Here is a 21,200-nt window from a genome sequence, read left to right as displayed (position 1 = left end):
TCATCTTCCGCAGAAATTGCAAACTGGGCCAAACAGGAGGTTAAAGGCGCTGACTCTCCAAGTGGGGAGAGTGTTAGTAACGCGTCTGGAATGTTGCACCCGAGTACCAGGGTAGGAAAACTGAGACATATTTGAACACGTCTCCCGTTCACACGGTTGATCATACTCTGGGTTCCACATGCATGTTTTAGCTGTAGGAAGAATACCTTAAACCTGTAGAGTTGAGACCCGTGGAATGGGTACCATGCAATATGTCTTCAAAGGGTCTTCATTTGCTCACCGAACCTCTCCAATCCTATCACTGCTGCGTTTATGCCCCTGTACACACGCTTTATTCTCTTTTGGAGACATAGCAATTCATAGGTTTTAAGATACTTACTAGTCAGGTACATTCTTAGGCGTTTAATATGGGGTGTTGAGTCCATTTCGTTGAGCAAGGAGTAGCTCTTGTCTATTCCATATTTGGCTTAAGGAACTTTATCTGTGCTCATTTCAATCTCTGGTTTTATGCAGCACCCCAACTCACCTTTACCCTTAAGCAAGCATAAGTTGGTTTTCTAAATTTGAGACCCTGTTCTGTTTTGGAATTCAGTTCCTGTGTAGCCAAGTTTACATTCCGTGTATTAGTGATATCTTATGATGTTTCTTTTTCTATGTGACTTATTTCAGTTAGAATCATCGTACCTGAATCCACTCATTATGGTGCTATGGGCCTGATGACATAGATTTCATTGCTGAGTGATACTGCATTGTACGTAAGTACCACAAGTTCTTTATCCATTTTTCACTTTCTGTGATATTGAACTTGTACGGTAAACGAGGTTCTTGTAAACAGAGGCGTCCCAAACTTTGGGGTGGCTGTGTCTTTTTGATTTTAATTTCCCTAAGCTATAGGACCATAAGTGGAAGTGCCCTAGGCTCTGTTGCTTTGTTTTTTAGATGTTTCAGGAAACACCATACACTTCTCCCGAGTGGTTGTTGTTAATTTACATCCCGCCCATCAGCTTAACAAGGCTCCCAGTTGTCCATGGCCTGTCCTGCCTTTCTGGATTTTACACTTTTTTCAGATGGCCCTTTTGACTGGGGGGAAGTGAGACTTCATTGTAGTGCAGATTTCCTTTGCAAGCTTGCTTGGTTGGCCAAAAAGGGCGTATGCGTTTTTTCCTGAATATATTCAGGAAAAAACGCATACGCCCTTTTTGGCCAAGTGCATCATTGTGGACGTTCTGCCTCTTTTCCTATGCTTTCAATGCAATTCCAGTCTACCTCCTGAAATCGGTTTCCTGCAATTCTGCCCCGCTTTCAAGTCCTCTTGGCAGCCTTACTTCAGTCTATTTTTGGATGATAGCTGTCATTTATAACTCTGCAGGTTTGCGAATTACAGTGCCCCTGAGCTCCTTTCTTCAACTCGCTTTCTTGTGACCTGGCCGCAACACCGCAGGATGGCTTCAGGCCCTAATCTGGTTCTGGCACGGCACGCTGAGCCTTTGGTTATTTCCTCCTCCCGGTGGGAAATGAGAGTTAAATTTGCCCGTCCAGACACCTCCAGCTAGCCTCTCATTGGTTCTCGCTATTCCTGTTCATCTTCCGCAGAAATTGCAAACTGGGCTAAACAGGAGGTTAAAGGGACTGACTCTCCAAGTGGGGAGAGTGTTAGTAAAGCGTCTGGAATGTTGCACCCGAGTACCAGCGTACGAAAACTGAGACATATTTGAACACGTCTCCCGATCACATGGTTGATCATACTCTAGGTTCCACATGCATGTTTTAGCTGAAGGAAGAATACCTTAAACCTGGGTAGTTGAAACCCGTGGAATGGGTACCATGCAATATGACTTCAAAGGGTCTTCATTTGCTCACCGAACCTCTCCAATCCTATCACTGCTGCGTTTATGCCCCTGTACACATGCATGATTCTCTTTCAGAGACATAGCAATCCATAGGTTTTAAGATACTTACTAGTCAGGTACATTCTTAGGCGTTTAATATGGGGTGTTGAGTCCATTTCGTTGAGCAAGGAGTAGCTCTTGTGTATTCCATATTTGGCTTAAGGAACTTTATCTGTGCTCATTTCAATCTCTGGTTTTATGCAGCACCCCAACTCACCTTTACCCTTAAGCAAGCATAAGTTGGTTTTCTAAATTTGAGACCCTGTTCTGTTCTGTAATTCAGTTCCTGTGTAGCCAAGTTTACATTCCGTGTATTACTGATATCTTATGATGTTTCTTTTTCTGTGTGACTTACTTCAGTTAGAATCATCATACCTGAATCCACTCATTGTGCTGCTAAGGGCCTGATGACACAGATTTCATTGCTGAGTGATATTGCTTTGTAAGTAAATGCCACAACTTCTTTATCCATTTTTCACTTTCTGCGATGTTGAACTTGTACTGTAAACGAGGTTCTTGTAAACAGTGCCGTTCCAAACTTTGGGGTGGCTGTGTCTTTTTGATTTTAATTTCCCTAAGCTATAGGACCATAAGTGGAAGTGCCCTAGGTTCTGTTGCTTTGTTTTTTAGATGTTTCAGGAAACACCATACACTTCTCCCAAGTGTCTGTTGGCAATTTACATCCCGCCCTTCAGCATAACAAGGCTCCCAGTTCTCCATGGCCTGTCCTGCCTTTCTGGATTTTACACTTTTTTCAGATGGACCTTTTGACCGGGGGTAAGTGAGACTTCATTGTAGTGCAGATTTCCTTTGCAAGCTTGCTTGGTTGGCCAAAAAGGGCGTATGCGTTTTTTCCTGAATATATTCAGGAAAAAACGCATACGCCCTTTTTGGCCAAGTGCATCATTGTGGACGTTCTGCCTCTTTTCCTATGCTTTCAATGCAATTCCAGTCTACCTCCTGAAATCGGTTTCCTGCAATTCTGCCCCGCTTTCAAGTCCTCTTGGCAGCCTTACTTCAGTCTATTTTTGGACGATAGCTGTCATTTATAACTCTGCAGGTTTGTGAATTACAGTGCCCCTGAGCTCCTTTCTTCAACTCGCTTTCTTGTGACCTGGCCGCAACACCGCAGGATGGCTTCAGGCCCTAATCTAGTTCCGGTACCGCACGCTGAGCCTTTGGTTATTTCCTCTTCCTGGTGGGAAATGAGAGTTAAATTTGCCCGTCCAGACACCTCCAGCTAGCCTCTCATTGGTTCTCGCTATTCCTGTTCATCTTCCGCAGAAATTGCAAACTGGGCCAAACAGGAGGTTAAAGGCGCTGACTCTCCAAGTGGGGAGAGTGTTAGTAAAGCGTCTGTAATGTTGCACCCGAGTACCAGTGGAGGAAAACTGAGACATATTGGAACACGTCTCCCGATCACATGGTTGATCATACTCTGGGTTCCACATGCACGTTTTAGCTGAAGGAAGAATACCTAAAACATGGGTAGTTGAAACCCGTGGAATGGGTACCATGCAATATGACTTCAAAGGGTCTTCATTTGCTCACCGAACCTCTCCAATCCTATCACTGCTGCGTTTATGCCCCTGTACACATGCTTGATTCTCTTTCGGAGACATAGCAATCCATAGGTTTTAAGATACTTACTAGTCAGGTACATTCTTAGGCGTTTAATATGCGGTGTTGAGTCTATTTCGTTGAGCAAGGAGTAGCTCTTGTCTATTCCATATTTGGCTTAAGGAACTTTATCTGTGCTCATTTCAATCTCTGGTTTTATGCAGCACCCCAACCCACCTTTACCCTTAAGCAAGCATAAGTTGGTTTTCTAAATTTGAGACCCTGTTCTGTTCTGTAATTCAGTTCCTGTGTAGCCAATTTCCATTCCGTGTATTACTGATATCTTATGATGTTTCTTTTTCTGTGTGACTTATTTCAGTTAGAATCATCGTACCTGAATCTACTCATTATGCTGCTACGGGCCTGATGACATAGATTTCATTGCTGAGTGATACTGCATTGTACGTAATTACCACAAGTTCTTTATCCATTTTTCACTTTCTGCGATGTTGAACTTGTACTGTAAACGAGGTTCTTGTAAACAGAGGCGTCCCAAACTTTGGGGTGGCTGTGTCTTTTTGATTTTAATTTCCCTAAGCTATAGGACCATAAGTGGCAGTGCCCTAGGCTCTGTTGCTTTGTTTGTTAGATGTTTCAGGAAACACCATACACTTCTCCCGAGTGTCTGTTGGCAATTTACATCCCGCCAATCAGCATAACAAGGCTCCCAGTTCTCCATGGCCTGTCTTGCCTTTCTGGATTTTACACTTTTTTCAGATGGCCCTTTTGACCGGGGGGAAGTGAGACTTCATTGTAGTGCAGATTTCCTTTGCAAGCTTGCTTGGTTGGCCAAAAAGGGCGTATGCGTTTTTTCCTGAATATATTCAGGAAAAAACGCATACGCCCTTTTTGGCCAAGTGCATCATTGTGGACGTTCTGCCTCTTTTCCTATGCTTTCAATGCAATTCCAGTCTACCTCCTGAAATCGGTTTCCTGCAATTCTGCCCCGCTTTCAAGTCCTCTTGGCAGCCTTACTTCAGTCTATTTTTGGACGATAGCTGTCATTTATAACTCTGCAGGTTTGTGAATTACAGTGCCCCTGAGCTCCTTTCTTCAACTCGCTTTCTTTTGAGCTGGCCGCAACACCGCAGGATGGCTTCAGGCCCTAATCTGGTTCCGGCCCGGCACGCTGAGCCTTTGGTTATTTCCTCTTCCTGTTGGGAAATGAGAGTTAAATTTGCCCGTCCAGACACCTCCAGCTAGCCTCTCATTGGTTCTCGCTATTCCTGTTCATCTTCCGCAGAAATTGCAAACTGTGCCAAACAGGAGGTTAAAGGCGCTGACTCTCCAAGTGGGGAGAGTCTTAGTAAAGCGTCTGGAATGTTGCACCCGAGTACCAGGGGAGGAAAACTGAGACATATTTGAACACGTCTCCCGATCACATGGTTGATCATACTCTGGGTTCCACATGCATGTTTTAGCTGAAGGAAGAATACCTAAAACCTGGGTAGTTGAAACCCGTGGAATGGGTACCATGCAATATGACTTCAAAGGGTCTTCATTTGCTCACCGAACCTCTCCAATCTTATCACTGCTGCGTTTATGCCCCTGTACACATGCTTGATTCTCTTTCGGAGACATAGCAATCCATAGGTTTTAAGATACTTACTAGTCAGGTACATTCTTAGGCGGTTAATATGCGGTGTTGAGTCCATTTCGTTGAGCAAGGAGTAGCTCTTGTCTATTCCATATTTGGCTTAAGGAACTTTATCTGTGCTCATTTCAATCTGTGGTTTTATGCAGCACCCCAACTCACCTTTCCCCTTAAGCAAGCATAAGTTGGTTTTCTAAATTTGAGACCCTGTTCTGTTTTGGAATGCAGTTCCTGTGTAGCCAAGTTTACATTCCGTGTATTAGTGATATCTTATGATGTTTCTTTTTCTGTGTGAGTTATTTCAGTTAGAATCATCGTACCTGAATCTACTCATTATGCTGCTATGGGCCTGATGACATAGATTTCATTGCTGAGTGATACTGCATTGTACGTAAGTACCACTAGTTCTTTATCCATTTTTCACTTTCTGCGATGTTGAACTTGTACTGTAAACAAGGTTATTGTAAACAGAGGCGTCCCAAACTTTGGGGTGGCTGTGTCTTTTTGATTTTAATTTCCCTAAGCTATAGGACCATAAGTGGCAGTGCCCTAGGCTCTGTTGCTTTGTTTTTTAGATGTTTCAGGAAACACCATACACTTCTCCCAAGTGTCTGTTGGCAATTTACATCCCGCCAATCAGCATAACAAGGCTCCCAGTTCTCCATGGCCTGTCTTGCCTTTCTGGATTTTACACTTTTTTCAGATGGCCCTTTTGACCGGGGAGAAGTGAGACTTCATTGTAGTGCAGATTTCCTTTGCAAGCTTGCTTGGTTGGCCAAAAAGGGCGTATGCGTTTTTTCCTGAATATATTCAGGAAAAAACGCATACGCCCTTTTTGGCCAAGTGCATCATTGTGGACGTTCTGCCTCTTTTCCTATGCTTTCAATGCAATTCCAGTCTAGCTCCTGAAATCGGTTTCCTGCAATTCTGCCCCGCTTTCAAGTCCTCTTGGCAGCCTTACTTCAGTCTATTTTTGGACGATAGCTGTCATTTATAACTCTGCAGGTTTGTGAATTACAGTGCCCCTGAGATCCTTTCTTCAACTCGCTTTCTTTTGAGCTGGCCGCAACACCGCAGGATGGCTTCAGGCCCTAATCTGGTTCCGGCATGGCACGCTGAGCCTTTGGTTAATTCCTCTTCCTGGTGGGAAATGAGAGTTAAATTTGCCCGTCCAGACACCTCCAGCTAGCCTCTCATTGGTTCTCGCTATTCCTGTTCATCTTCCGCAGAAATTTGCAAACTGGGCCAAACAGGAGGTTAAAGGGACTGACTCTCCAAGTGGGGAGAGTGTTAGTAAAGCGTCTGGAATGTTGCACCCGAGTACCAGGGGAGGAAAACTGAGACATATTTGAACACGTCTCCCGATCACATGGTTGATCATACTCCAGGTTCCACATGCATGTTTTAGCTGAAGGAAGAATACCTTAAACCTGGCTAGTTGAAACCCGTGGAATGGGTACCATGCAATATGACTTCAAAGGGTCTTCATTTGCTCACCGAACCTCTCCAATCCTATCACTGCTGCGTTTATGCCCCTGTACACATGCTTGATTCTCTTTCGGAGACATAGCAATCCATAGGTTTTAAGATATTTACTAGTCAGGTACATTCTTAGGCGTTTAATATGCGGTGTTGAGTCCATTTCGTTGAGCAAGGAGTAGCTCTTGTCTATTCCATATTTGGCTTAAGGAACTTTATCTGTGCTCATTTCAATCTCTGGTTTTATGCAGCACCCCAACTCACCTTTACCCTTAAGCAAGCATAAGTTGGTTTTCTAAATTTGAGACCCTGTTCTGTTCTGTAATTCAGTTCCTGTGTAGCCAAGTTTACATTCCGTGTATTACTGATATCTTATGATGTTTCTTTTTCTGTGTGACTTACTTCAGTTAGAATCATCATACCTGAATCCACTCATTGTGCTGCTAAGGGCCTGATGACACAGATTTCATTGCTGAGTGATATTGCTTTGTCAGTAAATACCACAACTTCTTTATCCATTTTTCACTTTCTGCGATGTTGAACTTGTACTGTAAACGAGGTTCTTGTAAACAGAGCCGTTCCAAACTTTGGGGTGGCTGTGTCTTTTTGATTTTAATTTCCCTAAGCTATAGGACCATAAGTGGAAGTGCCCTAGGTTCTGTTGCTTTGTTTTTTAGATGTTTCAGGAAACACCATACACTTCTCTCGAGTGGTTGTTGGCAATTTACATCCCGCCCATCAGCATAACAAGGCTCCCAGTTCTCCATGGCCTGTCCTGCCTTTCTGGATTTTACACTTTTTTCAGATGGCCCTTTTGACCGGGGGGAAGTGAGACTTCATTGTAGTGCAGATTTCCTTTGCAAGCTTGCTTGGTTGGCCAAAAAGGGCGTATGCGTTTTTTCCTGAATATATTCAGGAAAAAACGCATACGCCCTTTTTGGCCAAGTGCATCATTGTGGACGTTCTGCCTCTTTTCCTATGTTTGCAATGCAATTCCAGTCTAGCTCCTGAAATCGGTTTCCTGCAATTCTGCCCCGCTTTCAAGTCCTCTTGGCAGCCTTACTTCAGTCTATTTTTGGACGATAGCTGTCATTTATAACTCTGCAGGTTTGTGAATTACAGTGCCCCTGAGCTCTTTTCTTCAACTCGCTTTCTTGTGACCTGGCCGCAACACCGCAGGATGGCTTCAGTCCCTAATCTGGTTCCGGGCCGGCATGCTGAGCCTTTGGTTAATTCCTCTTCCTGGTGGGAAATGAGAGTTAAATTTGCCCGTCCAGACACCTCCAGCTAGCCTCTCATTGGTTCTCGCTATTCCTGTTCATCTTCCGCAGAAATTGCAAACTGGGCCAAACAGGAAGTTAAAGGCACTGACTCTCCAAGTGGGGAGAGTGTTAGTAAAGCGTCTGGAATGTTGCACCCGAGTACCAGGGGAGGAAAACTGAGACATAGTTGAACACGTCTCCCGTTCACATGGTTGATCATACCTGGGTTCCACATGCATGTTTTAGCTGAAGGAATAATACCTTAAACCTGGAGAGTTGAGACCCGTGTAATGGGTACCATGCAATATGACTTCAAAGGGTCTTCATTTGCTCACCGAACCTCTCCAATCCTATCACTGCTGCGTTTATGCCCCTGTACACATGCTTGATTCTCTTTCGGAGACATAGCAATCCATAGGTTTTAAGATACTTACTAGTCAGGTACATTCTTAGGCGTTTAATATGCGGTGTTGAGTCCATTTCGTTGAGCAAGGAGTAGCTCTTGTCTATTCCATATTTGACTTAAGGAACTTTATCTGTGCTCAGTTCAATCTCTGGTTTTATGCAGCACCCCAACTCACCTTTACCCTTAAGCAAGCATAAGTTGGTTTTCTAAATTTGAGACACTGTTCTGTTCTGTAATTCAGTTCCTGTGTAGCCAAGTTTACATTCCGTGTATTACTGATATCTTATGATGTTTCTTTTTCTGTGTGACTTATTTCAGTTAGAATCATCACACCTGAATCCACTCATTGTGATGCTAAGGGCCTGATGACATAGATTTCATTGCTGAGTGATATTGCTTTGTAAGTAAATACCACAACTTCTTTATCCATTTTTCACTTTCTGCGATGTTGAACTTGTACTGTAAACGAGGTTCTTGTAAACAGAGGCGTCCCAAAGTTTGGGGTGGCTGTTTCTTTTTGATTTTAATTTCCCTAAGCTATAGGACCATAAGTGGATGTGCCCTAGGCTCTGTTGCTTTGTTTTTTAGATGTTTCAAGAAACACCATACACTTCTCCCGAGTGTCTGTTGGCAATTTACAACCCGCCCATCAGCATAACAAGGCTCCCAGTTCTCTATGGCCTGTCCTGCCTTTCTGGGTTTTACACTTTTTTCAGATGGCCCTTTTGACCAGTGGGAAGTGAGACTTCATTGTAATGCAGATTTCCTTTGCAAGCTTGCTTGGTTGGCCAAAAAGGGCGTATGCGTTTTTTCCTGAATATATTCAGGAAAAAACGCATACGCCCTTTTTGGCCAAGTGCATCATTGTGGACGTTCTGCCTCTTTTCCTATGCTTTCAATGCAATTCCAGTCTACCTCCTGAAATCGGTTTCCTGCAATTCTGCCCCGCTTTCAAGTCCTCTTGGCAGCCTTACTTCAGTCTATTTTTGGACGATAGCTGTCATTTATAACTCTGCAGGTTTGTGAATTACAGTGCCCCTGAGCTCCTTTCTTCAACTCGCTTTCTTGTGACCTGGCCGCAACACCGCAGGATGGCTTCAGGCCCTAATCTGGTTCCGGCCCGGCATGCTGAGCCTTTGGTTAATTCCTCTTCCTGGTGGGAAATGAGAGTTAAATTTGCCCGTCCAGACACCTCCAGCTAGCCTCTCATTGGTTCTCGCTATTCCTGTTTATCTTCCGCAGAAATTGCAAACTGGGCCAAACAGGAGGTTAAAGGGACTGACTCTCCAAGTGGGGAGAGTGTTAGTAAAGCGTCTGGAATGTTGCACCCGAGTACCAGGGGAGGAAAACTGAGACAAATTTGAACACATCTCCCGATCACATGGTTGATCATACTCTAGGTTCCACATGCATGTTTTAGCTGAAGGAAGAATACCTTAAACCTGGGTAGTTGAAACCCATGGAATGGGTACCATGCAATATGACTTCAAAGGGTCTTCATTTGCTCACCGAACCTCTCCAATCCTATCACTGCTGCGTTTATGCCCCTGTACACATGCTTGATTCTCTTTCGGAGACATAGCAATCCATAGGTTTTAAGATACTTACAAGTCAGGTACATTCTTAGGCGTTTAATATGGGGTGTTGAGTCCATTTCGTTGAGCAAGGAGTAGCTCTTGTCTATTCCATATTTGGCTTAAGGAACTTTATCTGTGCTCATTTCAATCTCTGGTTTTATGCAGCACCCCAACTCACCTTTACCCTTAAGCAAGAATAAGTTGGTTTTCTAAATTTGAGACCCTGTTGTGTTCTGTAATTCAGTTCCTGTGTAGCCAAGTTTACATTCCGTGTATTACTGATATCTTATGATGTTTCTTTTTCTGTGTGACTTATTTCAGTTAGAATCATCATACCTGAATCCACTCATTGTGATGCTAAGGGCCTGATGATATAGATTTCATTGCTGAGTGATATTGCTTTGTAAGTAAATACCACAACTTCTTTATCCATTTTTCACTTTCTGCGATGTTGAACTTGTACGGTAAACGAGGTTCTTGTAAACAGAGGCGTCCCAAACTTTGGGGTGGCTGTGTCTTTTTGATTTTAATTTCCCTAAGCTATAGGACCATAAGTATCAGTGCCCTAGGCTCTGTTGCTTTGTTTTTTAGATGTTTCAGGAAACACCATACACTTCTCCCGAGTGTCTGTTGGCAATTTACAACCCACCCATCAGCATAACAAGGCTCCCAGTTCTCTATGGCCTGTCCTGCCTTTCTGGATTTTACACTTTTTTCAGATGGCCCTTTTGACTGGTGGGAAGTGAGACTTCATTGTAATGCAGATTTCCTTTGCAAGCTTGCTTGGTTGGCCAAAAAGGGCGTATGCGTTTTTTCCTGAATATATTCAGGAAAAAACGCATACGCCCTTTTTGGCCAAGTGCATCATTGTGGACGTTCTGCCTCTTTTCCTATGCTTTCAATGCAATTCCAGTCTACCTCCTGAAATCGGTTTCCTGCAATTCTGCCCCGCTTTCAAGTCCTCTTGGCAGCCTTACTTCAGTCTGTTTTTGGACGATAGCTGTCATTTATAACTCTGCAGGTTTGTGAATTACAGTGCCCCTGAGCTCCTTTCTTCAACTCGCATTCTTGTGACCTGGCCGCAACACCGCAGGATGGCTTCAGGCCCTAATCTGGTTCCGGCCCGGCATGCTGAGCCTTTGGTTAATTCCTCTTCCTGGTGGGAAATGAGAGTTAAATTTGCCCGTCCAGACACCTCCAGCTAGCCTCTCATTGGTTCTCGCTATTCCTGTTCATCTTCCGCAGAAATTGCAAACTGGGCCAAACAGGAGGTTAAAGGGACTGACTCTCCAAGTGGGGAGAGTGTTAGTAAAGCGTCTGGAATGTTGCACCCGAGTACCAGGGGAGGAAAACTGAGACATATTGGAACACATCTCCCGATCACATGGTTGATCATACTCTGGGTTCCACATGCATGTTTTAGCTGAAGGAAGAATACCTTAAACCTGGGTAGTTGAAACCCGTGGAATGGGTACCATGCAATATGACTTCAAAGGGTCTTCATTTGCTCACCGAACCTCTCCAATCCTATCACTGCTGCGTTTATGCCCCTGTACACATGCTTGATTCTCTTTCGGAGACATAGCAATCCATAGGTTTTAAGATACTTACTAGTCAGGTACATTCTTAGGCGTTTAATATGGGGTGTTGAGTCCATTTCGTTGAGCAAGGAGTAGCTCTTGTCTATTCCATATTTGGCTTAAGGAACTTTATCTGTGCTCATTTCAATCTCTGGTTTTATGCAGCACCCCAACTCACCTTTACCCTTAAGCAAGTATAAGTTGGTTTTCTAAATTTGAGACCCTGTTCTGTTCTGTAATTCAGTTCCTGTGTAGCCAAGTTTACATTCCGTGTATTACTGATATCTTATGATGTTTCTTTTTCTGTGTGACTTATTTCAGTTAGAATCATCATACCTGAATCCACGCATTGTGCTGCTAAGGGCCTGATGACACAGATTTCATTGCTGAGTGATATTGCTTTGTAAGTAAATACCACAACTTCTTTATCCATTTTTCACTTTCTGCGATGTTGAACTTGTACTGTAAACGAGGTTCTTGTAAACAGAGCCGTTCCAAACTTTGGGGTGGCTGTGTCTTTTTGATTTTAATTTCCCTAAGCTATAGGACCATAAGTGGAAGTGCCCTAGGTTCTGTTGCTTTGTTTTTTAGATGTTTCAGGAAACACCATACACTTCTCCCGAGTGTCTGTTGGCAATTTACATCCCGCCCATCAGCATAACAAGGCTCCCAGTTCTCCATGGCCTGTCCTGCCTTTCTGGATTTTACACTTTTTTCAGATGGCCCTTTTGACCGGGGGGAAGTGAGACTTCATTGTAGTGCAGATTTCCTTTGCAAGCTTGCTTGGTTGGCCAAAAAGGGCGTATGCGTTTTTTCCTGAATATATTCAGGAAAAAACGCATACGCCCTTTTTGGCCAAGTGCATCATTGTGGACGTTCTGCCTCTTTTCCTATGCTTTCAATGCAATTCCAGTCTACCTCCTGAAATCGGTTTCCTGCAATTCTGCCCCGCTTTCAAGTCCTCTTGGCAGCCTTACTTCAGTCTATTTTTGGACGATAGCTGTCATTTATAACTCTGCAGGTTTGTGATTTACAGTGCCCCTGAGCTCCTTTCTTCAACTCGCTTTCTTTTGAGCTGGCCGCAACACCGCAGGATGGCTTCAGGCCCTAATCTGGTTCCGGTACGGCACGCTGATCCTTTGGTTATTTCCTCTTCCTGTTGGGAAATGAGAGTTAAATTTGCCCGTCCAGACACCTCCAGCTAGTCTCTCATTGGTTCTCGCTATTCCTGTTCATCCTCCGCAGAAATTGCAAACTGGGCCAAACAGGAGGTTAAAGGGACTGACTCTCCAAGTCGGGAGAGTGTTAGTAAAGTGTCTGGAATGTTGCACCCGAGTACCAGGGGAGGAAAACTGAGACATATTTGAACACGTCTCCCGTTCACATAGTTGATCATACTCTGGGTTCCAAATGCATGTTTTAGCTGAAGGAAGAATACCTTAAACCTGGGTAGTTGAAACCCGTGGAATGGGTACCATGCAATATGACTTCAAAGGGTCTTCATTTGCTCACCGAACCTTTCCAATCCTATCACTGCTGCGTTTATGCCCCTGTACACACGCTTGATTCTCTTTTGGAGACATAGCAATCCATAGGTTTTAAGATACTTACTAGTCAGGTACATTCTTAGGCGTTTAATATGGGGTGTTGAGTCCATTTCGTTGAGCAAGGAGTAGCTATTGTCTATTCCGTATTTGGCTTAAGGAACTTTATCTGTGCTCATTTCAATCTCTGGTTTTATGCAGCACTCCAACTCACCTTTCCCCTTAAGCAAGCATAAGTTGCTTTTCTAAATTTGAGACCCTGTTCTGTTTTGGAATGCAGTTCCTGTGTAGCCAAGCTTACATTCCGTGTATTAGTGATATCTTATGATGTTTCTTTTTCTGTGTGACTTATTTCAGTTAGAATCATCGTACCTGAATCCACTTATTATGCTGCTACGGGCCTGATGACATAGATTTCATTGCTGAGTGATACTGCATTGTACGTAAGTATCACAAGTTCTTTATCCATTTTTCACTTTCTGTGATATTGAACTTGTCCGGTAAACGAGGTTCTTGTAAACGGAGGCGTCCCAAACTTTGGGGTGGCTGTGTCTTTTTGATTTTAATTTCCCTAAGCTATAGGACCATAAGTGGCATTGCCCTAGGCTCTGTTGCTTTGTTTTTTAGATGTTTCAGGAAACACCATACACTTCTCCGGAGTGGTTGTTTGCAATTTACATCCCGCCCATCAGCATAACAAGGCTCCCAGTTCTCCATGGCCTGTCCTGCCTTTCTGGATTTTACACTTTTTTCAGATGGCCCTTTTGACCTGGGGGAAGTGAGACTTCATTGTAGTTCAGATTTCCTTTGCAAGCTTGCTTGGTTGGCCAAAAAGGGCGTATGCGTTTTTTCCTGAATATATTCAGGAAAAAACGCATATGCCCTTTTTGGCCAAGTGCATCATTGTGGACGTTCTGCCTCTTTTCCTATGCTTGCAATGCAATTCCAGTCTACCTCCTGAAATCGGTTTCCTGCAATTCTGCCCCGCTTTCAAGTCCTCTTGGCAGCCTTACTTCAGTCTATTTTTGGACGATAGCTGTCATTTATAACTCTGCAGGTTTGTGAATTACAGTGTCCCTGAGCTCCTTTCTTCAACTCGGTTTCTTGTGACCTGGCCGCAACACCGCAGGATGGCTTCAGGCCCTAATCTGGTTCCGGCCCGGCATGCTGAGCCTTTGGTTAATACCTCTTCCTGGTGGGAAATGAGAGTTAAATTTGCCCGTCCAGACACCTCCAGCTAGCCTCTCATTGGTTCTTGCTATTCCTGTTCATCTTCCGCAGAAATTGCAAACTGGGCCAAACAGGAGGTTAAAGGGACTGACTCTCCAAGTCGGGAGAGTGTTAGTAAAGCGTCTGGAATGTTGCACCCGAGTACCAGGGGAGGAAAACTGAGACATATTTGAACACGTCTCCCGTTCACATGGTTGATCATACTCTGGGTTCCACATGCATGTTTTAGCTGAAGGAAGAATACCTTAAACCTGGAGAGTTGAGACCCGTGGAATGGGTACCATGCAATATGACTTCAAAGGGTCTTCATTTGCTCACCGAACCTCTCCAAACCTATCACTGCTGCGTTTATTCCCCTGTACACACGCTTGATTCTCTTTTGGAGACATAGCAATCCATAGGTTTTAAGATACTTACTAGTCAGGTACATTCTTAGGGGTTTAATATGGGGTTTTGAGTCCATTTCGTTGAGCAAGGAGTAGCTCTTGTCTATTCCATATTTGGCTTAAGGAAATTTATCTGTGCTCATTTCAATCTCTGGTTTTATGCAGCACCCCAACTCACCTTTACCCTTAAGCAAGCATAAGTCGGTTTTCTAAATTTGACACCCTGTTCTGTTTTGGAATGCAGTTCCTGTGTAGCCAAGTTTACATTCCGTGTATTAGTGATATCTTATGATGTTTCTTTTTCTGTGTGACTTATTTCAGTTAGAATCATCATACCTGAATCCACTCATTATGCTGCTACGGGCCTGATGACATAGATTTCATTGCTGAGTGATATTGCTTTGTAAGTAAATACCACAACTTCTTTATCCATTTTTCACTTTCTGCGATGTTGAACTTGTACTGTAAACGAGGTTCTTGTAAACAGTGCCGTTCCAAACTTTGGGGTGGCTGTGTCTTTTTGATTTTAATTTCCCTAAGCTATAGGACCATAAGTGGAAGTGCCCTAGGTTCTGTGGCTTTGTTTTTTAGATGTTTCAGGAAACACCATACACTTCTCCCGAGTGTCTGTTGGCAATTTACATCCCGCCCATCAGCATAACAAGGCTCCCAGTTCTCCATGGCCTGTCCTGCCTTTCTGGATTTTACACTTTTTTCAGATGGCCCTTTTGACCGGGGGGAAGTGAGACTTCATTGTAGTGCAGATTTCCTTTGCAAGCTTGCTTGGTTGGCCAAAAAGGGCGTATGCGTTTTTTCCTGAATATATTCAGGAAAAAACGCATACGCCCTTTTTGGCCAAGTGCATCATTGTGGACGTTCTGCCTCTTTTCCTATGCTTGCAATGCAATTCCAGTCTACCTCCTGAAATCGGTTTCCTGCAATTCTGCCCCGCTTTCAAGTCCTCTTGGCAGCCTTACTTCAGTCTATTTTTGGACGATAGCTGTCATTTATAACTCTGCAGGTTTGTGAATTACAGTGCCCCTGAGCTCCTTTCTTCAACTCGCTTTCTTTTGAGCTGGCCGCAACACCGCAGGATGGCTTCAGGCCCTAATCTAGTTCCAGTACGGCACGCTGAGCCTTTGGTTATTTCCTCTTCCTGGTGGGAAATGAGAGTTAAATTTGCCCGTCCAGACACCTCCAGCTAGTCTCTCATTGGTTCTCGCTATTCCTGTTCATCTTCCGCAGAAATTGCAAACTGGGCCAAACAGGAGGTTAAAGGCGCTGACTCTCCAAGTCGGGAGAGTGTTAGTAAAGCGTCTGGAATGTTGCACCCGAGTACCAGGGGAGGAAAACTGAGACATATTGGAACACGTCTCCCGATCACATGGTTGATCATACTCTGGGTTCCACATGCATGTTTTAGCTGAAGGAAGAATACCTAAAACCTGGGTAGTTGAAACCCGTGGAATGGGTACCATGCAATATGACTTCAAAGGGTCTTCATTTGCTCACCGAACCTCTGCAATCCTATCACTGCTGCGTTTATGCCCCTGTACACATGCTTGATTCTCTTTCGGAGACATAGCAATCCATAGGTTTTAAGATACTTACTAGTCAGGTACATTCTTAGGCGTTTAATATGCGGTGTTGAGTCCATTTCATTGAGCAAGGAGTAGCTCTTGTCTATTCCATATTTGGCTTAAGAAACTTTATCTGTGCTCATTTCAATCTCTGGTTTTATGCAGCACCCCAACTCACCTTTACCCTTAAGCAAGCATAAGTTGGTTTTCTAAATTTGAGACCTTGTTCTGTTCTGTAATTCAGTTCCTGTGTAGCCAAGTTTACATTCCGTGTATTACTGATATCTTATGATGTTTCTTTTTCTGTGTGACTTATTTCAGTTAGAATCATCATACCTGAATCCACTCATTGTGCTGCTAAGGGCCTGATGACATAGATTTCATTGCTGAGTGATATTGCTTTGTAAGTGAATACCACAACTTCTTTATCCATTTTTCACTTTCTGCGATGTTGAACTTGTACTGTAAATGAGGTTCTTGTAAACAGAGCCGTTCCAAACTTTGGGGTGGCTGTGTCTTTTTGATTTTAAGTTCCCTAAGCTATAGGACCATAAGTGGAAGTGCCCTAGGTTCTGTTGCTTTGTTTTTTAGATGTTTCAGGAAACACCATACACTTCTTCCGAGTGGTTGTTGGCAATTTACATCCCGCCCATCAGCATAACAAGGCTCCCAGTTTTCCATGGCCTGTCCTGCCTTTCTGGATTTTACACTTTTTTCAGATGGCCCTTTTGACCGGGGGGAAGTGAGACTTCATTGTAGTGCAGATTTCCTTTGGAAGCTTGCTTGGTTGGCCAAAAAGGGCGTATGCATTTTTTCCTGAATATATTCAGGAAAAAACGCATACGCCCTTTTTGGCCAAGTGCATCATTGTGGACGTTCTGCCTCTTTTCCTATGCTTTCAATGCAATTCCAGTCTACCTCCTGAAATCGGTTTCCTGCAATTCTGCCCCGCTTTCAAGTCCTCTTGGCAGCCTTACTTCAGTATATTTTTGGACGATAGCTGTCATTTATAACTCTGCAGGTTTGTGAATTACAGTGCCCCTGAGCTCCTTTCTTCAACTCGCTTTCTTGTGACCTGGCCGCAACACCGCAGGATGGCTTCAGGCCCTAATCTGGTTCCGGCACGGCACGCTGAGCCTTTGGTTATTTCCTCTTCCTGTTGGGAAATGAGAGTTAAATTTGCCCGTCCAGACACCTCCAGCTAGCCTCTCATTGGTTCTCGCTATTCCTGTTCATCTTCCACAGAAATTGCAAACTGTGCCAAAAAGGAGGTTAAAGGCGCTGACTCTCCAAGTGGGGAGAGTGTTAGTAAAGCGTCTGGAATGTTGCACCCGAGTACCAGGGGAGGAAAACTGAGACATATTTGAGCACCTCTCCCATTCACATGGTTGATCATACTCTGGGTTCCACATGTATGTTTTAGCTGAAGGAAGAATACCTTAAACCTGGAGAGTTAAGACCCGTGTAATGGGTACCATGCAATATGACTTCAAAGGGTCTTCATTTGCTCACCGAACCTCTCCAATCCTATCACTGCTGCGTTTATTCCCCTGTACACACGCTTGATTCTCTTTTGGAGACATAGCAATCCATAGGTTTTAAGATACTTACTAGTCAGGTACATTCTTAGGGGTTTAATATGGGGTTTTGAGTCCATTTCGTTGAGCAAGAAGTAGCTCTTGTCTATTCCATATTTGGCTTAAGGAACTTTATCTGTGCTCATTTCAATCTCTGGTTTTATGCAGCACCCCAACTCACCTTCCCCTTAAGCAAGCATAGGTTGGTTTTCTAAATTTGAGACCCTGTTCTGTTTTGGAATGCAGTTCCTGTGTAGCCAAGTTTACATTCCGTGTATTAGTGATATCTTATGATGTTTCTTTTTCTGTGTGACTTATTTCAGTTAGAATCATCGTACCTGAATCCACTCATTATGCTGCTACGGGCCTGATGACATAGATTTCATTGCTGAGTGATACTGCATTGTACGTAAGTACCACAAGTTCTTTATCCATTTTTCACTTTCTGCGATGTTGAACTTGTACTGTAAACGAGGTTCTTGTAAACAGAGCCATTCCAAACTTTGGGGTGGCTGTGTCTTTTTGATTTTAATTTCCCTAAGCTATAGGACCATAAGTGGAAGTGCCCTAGGTTCTGTTGCTTTGTTTTTTAGATGTTTCAGGAAACACCATACACTTCTCCCGAGTGGTTGTTGGCAATTTACATCCCGCCCATCAGCATAACAAGGCTCCCAGTTCTCCATGGCCTGTCCTGCCTTTCTGGTTTTTACACTTTTTTCAGATGGCCCTTTTGACCGGGGGGAAGTGAGACTTCATTGTAGTGCAGATTTCCTTTGCAAGCTTGCTTGGTTGGCCAAAAAGGGCGTATGCGTTTTTTCCTGAATATATTCAGGAAAAAACGCATACGCCCTTTTTGGCCAAGTGCATCATTGTGGACGTTCTGCCTCTTTTCCTATGCTTTCAATGCAATTCCAGTCTACCTCCTGAAATCGGTTTCCTGCAATTCTGCCCAGCTTTCAAGTCCTCTTGGCAGCCTTACTTCAGTCTATTTTTGGACGATAGCTGTCATTTATAACTCTGCAGGTTTGTGAATTACAGTGCCCCTGAGCTCCTTTCTTCAACTCGCTTTCTTTTGAGCTGGCCGCAACACCGCAGGATGGCTTCAGGCCCTAATCTGGTTCCGGTACGGCACGCTGAGCCTTTGGTTATTTCCTCTTCCTGGTGGGAAATGAGAGTTAAATTTGCCCGTCCAGACACCTCCAGCTAGCCTCTCATTGGTTCTCGCTATTCCTGTTCATCTTCCGCAGAAATTGGAAACTGGGCCAAACATGAGGTTAAAGGGACTGACTCTCCAAGTCGGGAGAGTGTTAGTAAAGCATCTGGAATGTTGCACCCGAGTACCAAGGTACGAAAACTGAGACATATTTGAACACGTCTCCCGATCACATGGTTGATCATACTCTAGGTTCCACATGCATGTTTTAGCTGAAGGAAGAATACCTTAAACCTGGGTAGTTGAAACCCGTGTAATGGGTACCATGCAATATGACTTCAAAGGGTCTTCATTTGGTCACCGAATCTCTCCAATCCTATCACTGCTGCGTTTATGCCTCTGTACACACGCTTGATTCTCTTTTGGAGACATAGCAATCCATAGGTTTTAAGATACTTACTAGTCATGTACATTCTTAGGCGTTTAATATGGGGTGTTGAGTCCATTTCGTTGAGCAAGGAGTAGCTCTTGTCTCTTCCATATTTGGCTTAAGGAACTTTATCTGTGCTCATTTCAATCTCTGGTTTTATGCAGCACCCCAACTCACCTTTCCCCTTAAGCAAGCATAAGTTGGTTTTCTAAATTTGAGACCCTGTTCTGTTCTGTAATTCAGTTCCTGTGTAGCCAAGTTTACATTCCGTGTATTACTGATATCTTATGATGTTTCTTTTTCTGTGTGACTTATTTCAGTTAGAATCATCATACCTGAATCCACTCATTGTGCTGCTAAGGGCCTGATGACATAGATTTTTTTGCTGAGTGATACTGCATTGTACATAAGTACCACAAGTTCTTTATCCATTTTTCACTTTCTGTGATATTGAACTTGTACGGTAAACGAGGTTCTTGTAAACAGAGCCGTTCCAAACTTTGGGGTGGCTGTGTCTTTTTGATTTTAATTTCCCTAAGCTATAGGACCATAAGTGGAAGTGCCCTAGGTTCTGTGGCTTTGTTTTTTAGATGTTTCAGGAAACACCATACACTTCTCCCGAGTGTCTGTTGGCAATTTACATCCCGCCCATCAGCATAACAAGGCTCCCAGTTCTCCATGGCCTGTCCTGCCTTTCTGGATTTTACACTTTTTTCAGATGGCCCTTTTGACCGGGGGGAAGTGAGACTTCATTGTAGTGCAGATTTCCTTTGCAAGTTTGCTTGGTTGGCCAAAAAGGGCGTATGCGTTTTTTCCTGAATATATTCAGGAAAAATCGCATATGCCCTTTTTGGCCAAGTGCATCATTGTGGACGTTCTGCCTCTTTTCCTATGCTTTCAATGCATTTCCAGTCTACCTCCTGAAATCAGTTTCCTGCAATTCTGCCCTGCTTTCTAATTCTCTTGGCAGCCTTACTTCAGTATATTTTTGAACGATAGCTGTCATTTATAACTCTGCAGGTTTGTGAATTATAGTGCCCCTGAGCTCCTTTCTTCAACTCGCTTTCTTGTGACCTGGCCGCAACACCGCAGGATGGCTTCAGGCCCTAATCTGGTTCCGGCACGGCACGCTGAGCCTTTGGTTAATTCCTCTTCCTGGTGGGAAATGAGAGTTAAATTTGCCCGTCCAGACACCTCCAGCTAGTCTCTCATTGGTTCTCGCTATTCCTGTTCATCTTCCGCAGAAATTGCAAACTGGGCCAAACAGGAGGTTAAAGGCGCTGACTCTCCAAGTGGGGAGAGTGTTAGTAAAGCGTCTGGAATATTGCACCCGAGTACCAGGGGAGGAAAACTGAGACATATTTGAACACGTCTCCCGATCACATGGTTGATCATACTCTAGGTTCCACATGCATGTTTTAGCTGAAGGAAGAATACCTAAAACCTGGGTAGTTGAAACCCGTGGAATGGGTACCAAGCAATATGACTTCAAAGGGTCTTCATTTGCTCACCACACCTCTCCAATCCTATCACTGCTGCGTTTATGCCCCTGTACACATGCTTGATTCTCTTTCGGAGACATAGCAATCCATAGGTTTTAAGATACTTACTAGTCAGGTACATTCTTAGGCGTTTAATATGCGGTGTTGAGTCCATTTCGTTGAGCAAGGAGTAGCTCTTGTCTATTCCATATTTGGCTTAAGGAACTTTATCTGTGCTCATTTCAATCTCTGGTTTTATGCAGCACCCCAACTCACCTTTCCCCTTAAGCAAGAATAAGTTGGTTTTCTAAATTTGAGACCCTGTTCTGTTCTGTAATTCAGTTCCTGTGTAGCCAAGTTTCCATTCCGTGTATTACTGATATCTTATGATGTTTCTTTTTCTGTGTGACTT

The 21,200-nt window shown here is 43.8% G+C and overlaps 1 long non-coding RNA gene across 1 annotated transcript in view; it reads left to right on the top strand.

Moving 5' to 3' along the window:
- Positions 1–3,914, top strand: part of LOC307185424 — an 811,550-nt gene extending 807,636 nt beyond the window's left edge. Inside the window, exon 3 of the long non-coding RNA XR_013828075.1 lies at positions 3,829–3,914. This is a non-coding gene — a long non-coding RNA (uncharacterized lncRNA). The remainder of the gene's footprint in view (positions 1–3,828) is intronic.
- The last annotated feature ends 17,286 nt before the right edge of the window (positions 3,915–21,200 follow it).

The sequence above is a fragment of the Stenella coeruleoalba genome, assembly GCF_951394435.1.
Source record: "Stenella coeruleoalba genome assembly, chromosome: 4".
NCBI classification, from domain to species: domain Eukaryota; kingdom Metazoa; phylum Chordata; class Mammalia; order Artiodactyla; family Delphinidae; genus Stenella; species Stenella coeruleoalba.
Note: the sequence above shows the minus strand (reverse complement) of the source record. Positions and strands in the feature narration are given on the sequence as shown.